The sequence below is a fragment of the Mastomys coucha genome, unplaced genomic scaffold (assembly GCF_008632895.1).
Source record: "Mastomys coucha isolate ucsf_1 unplaced genomic scaffold, UCSF_Mcou_1 pScaffold21, whole genome shotgun sequence".
In the NCBI taxonomy this organism is placed as follows: Eukaryota; Metazoa; Chordata; class Mammalia; order Rodentia; family Muridae; genus Mastomys; species Mastomys coucha.
Window position 1 is genome coordinate 78,647,310 of NW_022196904.1, and position 6,344 is coordinate 78,653,653.

A 6,344-nucleotide genomic window follows, 5' to 3' on the forward strand; every position below is an offset into this window, starting at 1 on the left:
TGTACTTTAGTACCAAACTCTTCGCTGTCTAAGCCATCTCCACGGCCCCTGTTGTTCAGATTCCTGACTCACATTGCCAAAATGTTACAGCCATTTGCATTCCACAATGATTTATTTCAAGAAAACTGCTTTCCTCTTCCTTAGATACCATGGTCTGGGTTTCTAAACAAGAGTAACCATTGTGAGAAAACAAGGAATGCAGCTTCCTCAGATTCCACCCATAGATGCTCCTCCCTGAATTGAGGGAGCCTGAAAGAGACCTTTCTTGAAAGCCCAGAAATCATGGGGTAGACGGTGGCAGGCAAGAGAGTTGGGGAAAGACACAAGCAGGGGCCCTGGCCCCAGTACCACCATAAGCCGAATGAATCACTGAAGCTCTCTAGACCTGATCCCCTATATAATAATACTGCCATTTCTAAAATCTCTTCTTGCTCTGCCTTCTGACTGGCCTATAAGACAAGGTCTGGGTGGTGGTACAAGCCCTACAGCTGCTCAACAAGACCAGACCTGAAATTTTGCTCTAAACCAAGTTCCCTTCCCCCAGTCAGATGTTTGAGTTTATACCAAACAACATTAAAACTGTCCTCAACCTCAAAGAGGGCATCATTGCCTCTGAGGATAAGTACAGCAAACCTTATTTCGGGCATGCTATCAGCATCGCCTGCTGTGTTACAAATAGAACTTCACTCTGTCGGTGCCTTAGAAGTTGGTCCTGAGCTGGAGCAGGGACAGCCAGTTTAATTTGAGCTATTATATCTCAAGGGTACTGGTTGCCTCTAGTAGGCGTGTGGAGAGCCTTTGCTGTTGAAGGTCCAGCACCGGCCAATGCAAATGAGGTTCTAGGCTGACCTCAAAAACAAGTGGCAAGCATGGACCAGGACCTTACACCTGGTCCATAGCAGAGAGGGAAGGTCCTCTCACTGCCTTCTTTATCCCTTGGAAACTGAGGCTCAGGGGTTTTAATTGGCTCGAATGGATTCTAATCAGAGCCGAGATGCTCTATCATAGCACACCTAGGCTGGCATTCCGTTGTTTCCTAAGTCAACATCATCTCTTGACTTTTATTACTAAAGTAATTTTAGAATGTTATTCTGATTCTTAAGGTAAATGGCATTTCTCCCACAGTGCTACATTTGTGTACCCTTTTCAATATTTATCTATGACACATGTACCTATAGATGTATTATTACTTAGTTGTAATCATAATGCACCTGTAATTTTGTTCTCATTTTTTTTCAATTAAGGTTATTTGTGAACACTTTCTCTTTACTTATTTAATCAAAGTTTATTGAGTGTTTAGTAGGTGTCAGGCATTCAGTTAGGCATGAGAGAGCTCAGTGAGCCAGACTTGGGTGGAATAGTCTGGTTTCTGTGTTCCAACATTGTCACATAATGGATCATTTTAATGAGTCGTGTATTACATCTACTCAAAGTGTCTGCTTCTCCCCAGAGTGTTTTGCTCCAAGCATGAGAATCCAATGCTGCCAAGCGAACCAACGTTAGGGAGACATGATTTATCCCCCTTCAAATGAGTTAGCTATGTCATTTCCCATAGTACAGCTCTTGGTTTAAAGTGCATCTGTTTGTAAGACGCGCACAATGACAACATCAGTTAAGATGCCAATGTGAGTTGGGGAAATTTCCCAAGGCCCCACCCATAGATGAAGAACTACAGGCAATTAAAGGCTGCCAAGAGTGAGAATCAATCTTCTCTAGGGACAAGGCCTCTGGTAGGTTATCCAATTCCAAACGGTCAGCCTTAATTACAAGTACATAAGTACAACACTAAATGAACTCTAGAGAAAACATACATACATACATACATATGTGTCTATGTGTAAATACATGTTTATATATATACATATATAATTAAATATAAAGTGGAGAGTTGAGAAGGAGCTGGGTTTGGAGATGGGAGATTGTGGGGTTGAAATGATGTAAATACGATACTGCTGTATAAAATTCTCAAAAACATAAAGTAAGTATGATTTTTCTTTTTTTTTTTTTTTTTTTTTTTTTTTTTTTTTTTTTTTTTTTTTTTTTTTTTTTTTTTTTTGTTGAGATCAATTTTCAGCTGTAGGAGAGGAAAGAAAGCTTGGCCTTATCACTTCCACTGCCTATCACAGTACAGGGAGGATGCTGCTGTGAGGTGTTCTAACGTCCAAACAACCTAACTATTGGTGTGGGTGCCTTTATAAAAAAATAAATAAATAAACTCCCGATGCAACAGCAATTTAATCAGTGTCAGAACCTCCCTCTGAGCTTCCTGTTGAAGGAAAACATGTGCTGTCTACACCCCTGAGCCTGAGTCACTTTTACCTGCCAACACCAAGGACTTTTGGAAAAATAAACATATGGAACAGTAATTCCATGGTAGGGGTGGGGGGCAGACATCCCAGGTTCTCCTCAGGAGAGAGGAGCCTTGTACTAATGACTGTGTGTAGATGAGACCAAGCAGAAGATGGTCATGTTGTCCAAGCAGAAGGGACCAGAAACAGGATCTCAGATAACTCCTCCACTCTTCTGAAGAAAAGCGGCCCAGAATATAAGCAGCTTCCTAAGGATGAGTTCCCAAACCCTACTCACATGGCACTCTATAGTACCTCAACAGGCTTCACTCTCTGGCTGCCCTCCTGAGCCCTGAGAGTCCTCTGCTGCCTAAAATCCTGAATCTGTATTCATCTCTGAGGTAGATGCTATGTGGCCCTTGGGAACCAACCCACTGTGTGGCTGAGAATGCCAGCATCTACAGGTAGACTCAGGTGAAAATTGACGGCAGAGCCAGAAACCTTGACTTTGAAGGCTTGGTGGGAATGAACAAGAGTCAGCTGCTGTGTACGGACACTTGCAGTTTCTTCTATTTTACAAACATATTGTCTCTGCGATGAGAGTACTCAGCTTCATCATGTGGAACTATCAGAGACCTCACTCTGCATGAATGTCTGAGGATGCTGTCCCCAGAGCCTTTGCAGCTTTCTCCTAGCTTTATTTAACTTTCCAAGAAATGAGCACTAAATATAAGGAGAGTGGAGGGAAAGGTGCACGGCCATGGAGTGGACCCATGCATTGACCTCCTGGACACACAGGTGCTTTGCATGGCCTCTTCGAGTGCCTGTTGCTAATCAAGGTAAAATATTTTTTCAACCAGGAGATGTATTTTCCAACTTAAGTACAACCCTCTGTGATACATCCAGAGGAGAGAAGGAAAACCTGTTTGTTTTCTATGACATTTTGTCTTTAACCTAAGGAACGAGAGCTAGGCAAACAACCCCGGAGAGTTGTATCCAACCCTCCAGCTCCCACCACACAGGAAGAAGTAACAGTTTGCCTTCTTTGGGTAAATCCCTTCACCTACAATTCCAATCACTGACTTATTCAGTTCCAATAGGAACTTAGTAACCATCTAACAGAGAAAACAGATTTCGCCATCAAATATTACTTAGGTACCAGGATACCTTGCACACACCAGAGCTTGGGAATGAATAAACTCAGTCCCTATCCCGCTCTAAAATAATGACTTCCTCCCTTCCATTCTGACCAATGGGTTTTATGACCTGAGACAGCTCATGTCACCTTTATAACCCTCAGAAATCCATTGGGAGGAAGCTGAAGTGTGCGATTTCCAATACCTAAATTTTAATTCTGGCATCTCAGGCTAGTAGTGATGCCCTGGCAACTGCTACCAGCTAACATATTCCACAGACTTCCTGTGTGCTGATACTGTGTGTCTGATCTCCGCAGAGATATAAATGAAGAAGGAACAGAACTTTCCTCAAGAAATCACATTATGTGACAGGAATTATTATTACCCCTTTTCAACAGAGAAAAAAATAGCAATGCAAAGAAAAGTTATATTTCCTGCTCAAAGCCTCTGACTTAAGTGACAGGGTATGAATTCAAATTCAGTTTCATCCAATTGCAAAGCCCGATAACCCAGACCTGCTCTACCTTGGCAGCTATTACTAAACTCTCCTGGCAAGAAACAGACTGAGGGTAAGGACGAAAAAGCTGATGTTTAGTTCCTTGGTCCTCGAAAGATCACAAGGTCACAAGATCAGGTGATGGGGAGGGAAGGACCCTACCATAAGAATCAGTCTGAGCAAGGACTCAGCCACTTCCTCTTGGCTCTGTGAGTTTGGGCAGTTTATTTAAACCACTGAACTCCAACATCCTGATCTGTAAACAGGAATGAGACAGCCAGGCTCTGGAATGATCCAGTGAGGACATTTCTTCTTGCAAGCTCTTTGTAAGCATGAGACATGTTTGTCTTTAGTATCATCTCTGTGTGTAAGTTTTCCCCACTTTTGTAGTTAGTCTTGAAATATTTGAAGCATGGAACATTTTATTATAAAAAAAATAAAATAAAATATGAAGATGCCTCAAAAGGGTTTTAGAGTCACTATTCATTACTTTTCTTGTTTCTCTATAGATAAAAATTAAAAGAGGAGATGTAAGGGAGGATTTCTTTTGTTTAAAGAGAACTTATCCATCATGAGGGAAAGCACGAAGGCAGGGCCTTATTACACTGCATCAGCCATCTGGGCTGCAATATGGGTCTGAGTCAGTGGATTAAAGAGAATGCCAGTTCTTAGAGATGAGCAAAAGAACTACCAAAGCTACATGGTTCAGAGTTCCAGACTCTGAGGTGAAATACTGACTGTTGCTCTTACTAAGCGAAGATCTTGGGGGAAGTTAGCTTAACATCTCTGTATCTTGCTGTTCCATTCATATAACATAGGCAAATAATAAATAATGAAACCCATTTCTCAGGCCCTCCTGGAAATACATGGGTGAGAGCTTCATAAAGGGAAACTCCAGAAGGACGAAGGGAGAGAGCAGGAGTAGTTGGGAGGTCAGGACCGTCAGAGTCTACAATGCTGATAAGACTTCCCTAGAAAGAGGGGAAGGATGAAGAGTTAATGACTCTGCCTACAGTACAGCCCACAAGAGTCTAATTCAAAGGCTAATTATAAGTCTCCAAGCAAAGATGATTATCCAGTGGCCTCATTTAGGAAGGATGCTCTGCCCTAATCCTCCTCACTCCTCATCTCATCATTAAGCAATCTGGAGAGAATATGGATGGGTGATGGTCTTTTGACTGCCCTCCTGCAACAGAATCTGCTTAGAGTTCAGAGTCTTCCTGTGGCTGTGGCGAAACCTGCCTCAGCATGGGATGCATCAAAGGCTTTAAGAGCTAGAATGCTTGTCACCATTTATACCAGCTGCTGTCATTCACAAAGCTCTCTCATATTCTCTCATGCAATCACCATAACCAGAGTGTGGCTGCACTCTCTCCCCATTGGACAGAAGAGAGGAAGACTCTGGAAGGTCATAGAAGCTTCCGTCATGGCTGAGGTAAAACCTGACCCCTGTCGCCCTTATCTTCATACCCTGCAACAGCAGCTCTGACGGGGTGATGCAATGGATTTGTCAGTGAGCTCTTGCTTGGTTGTTTTAGACACAATAACACGAAATTCCAAGAGGCTATAGCACATGATTGTTTTCTGTTTCCCAGGCATGTCAGCCACCTTTCCCTTGCTCAGCCTCCAGTCTCCAACCGTACCAGGTAACCTGTTAGAATCTGACCATCTTTTCAGGCCTGACCATTTCCCCACAATACAGTCTCAACTCACATTTCAAGTTGCTACTCCACACTATGTTCCTGTGATACACTATTTCCCAAGGCAGTGCCGTCTGTCTCTGTGACAGTTCATTCATCCACACCCTCAGTAGACTGTGAGCACCTCTGAAGTATCAGCCATTCTAACTAATCATTATCATGCTCCATGCTGCAGTCAGGAGTACCAATGATCAATGAATACATGGCGTTTTTTATTCCGGGAGTTACACATACATTGACACTGTCTTGTTTATTTTTTAACTCTTATTTTAAAATATTGTAGACTCACATGCAATTCTCAGAAAAAAAAAATCACAGTTTTAATTACTTTTTCTTGCTGTGATAAAATACCCTGACCAAAAGCAACTTTGTTCCAGAAGACTAGAGTTCATACTGGTAAGGACGGCATGACATGGCATGGAGGCAGGGCAGGAAGCTGACTGATCACATTTTATCTGCACACAGGAAGCATGAAAAGAGAAATAGGAAAAGGAAAAACTGTTGTGTTTTATAAAAATAAGGAGAGAAGGAATATGTTTGGTAGATGTGTAGTCAGGTATGGGGCAAGGGGTGTCTCTGAGGGCCCTACTGAGGGATCCCTTCCCCCTGAGGGACCAGTCACACGACAGTATAGTATAGAATAGAGTTTGTTCAGGGCATGGGGAGGGAAGTTGAGAGGATAGTAGAGACAGAGAAAGGGAGAGAGAGAGAGAGAGAGAGAGAG

General features: G+C 42.6%; 1 protein-coding gene across 2 annotated transcripts in view; it reads left to right on the top strand.

The window, feature by feature from the left end:
- The window catches only part of Me3 (malic enzyme 3), a 197,163-nt gene that overhangs the window by 144,336 nt on the left and 46,483 nt on the right, over positions 1-6,344 (top strand). The gene's annotated exons all lie outside the window — the stretch shown is intronic.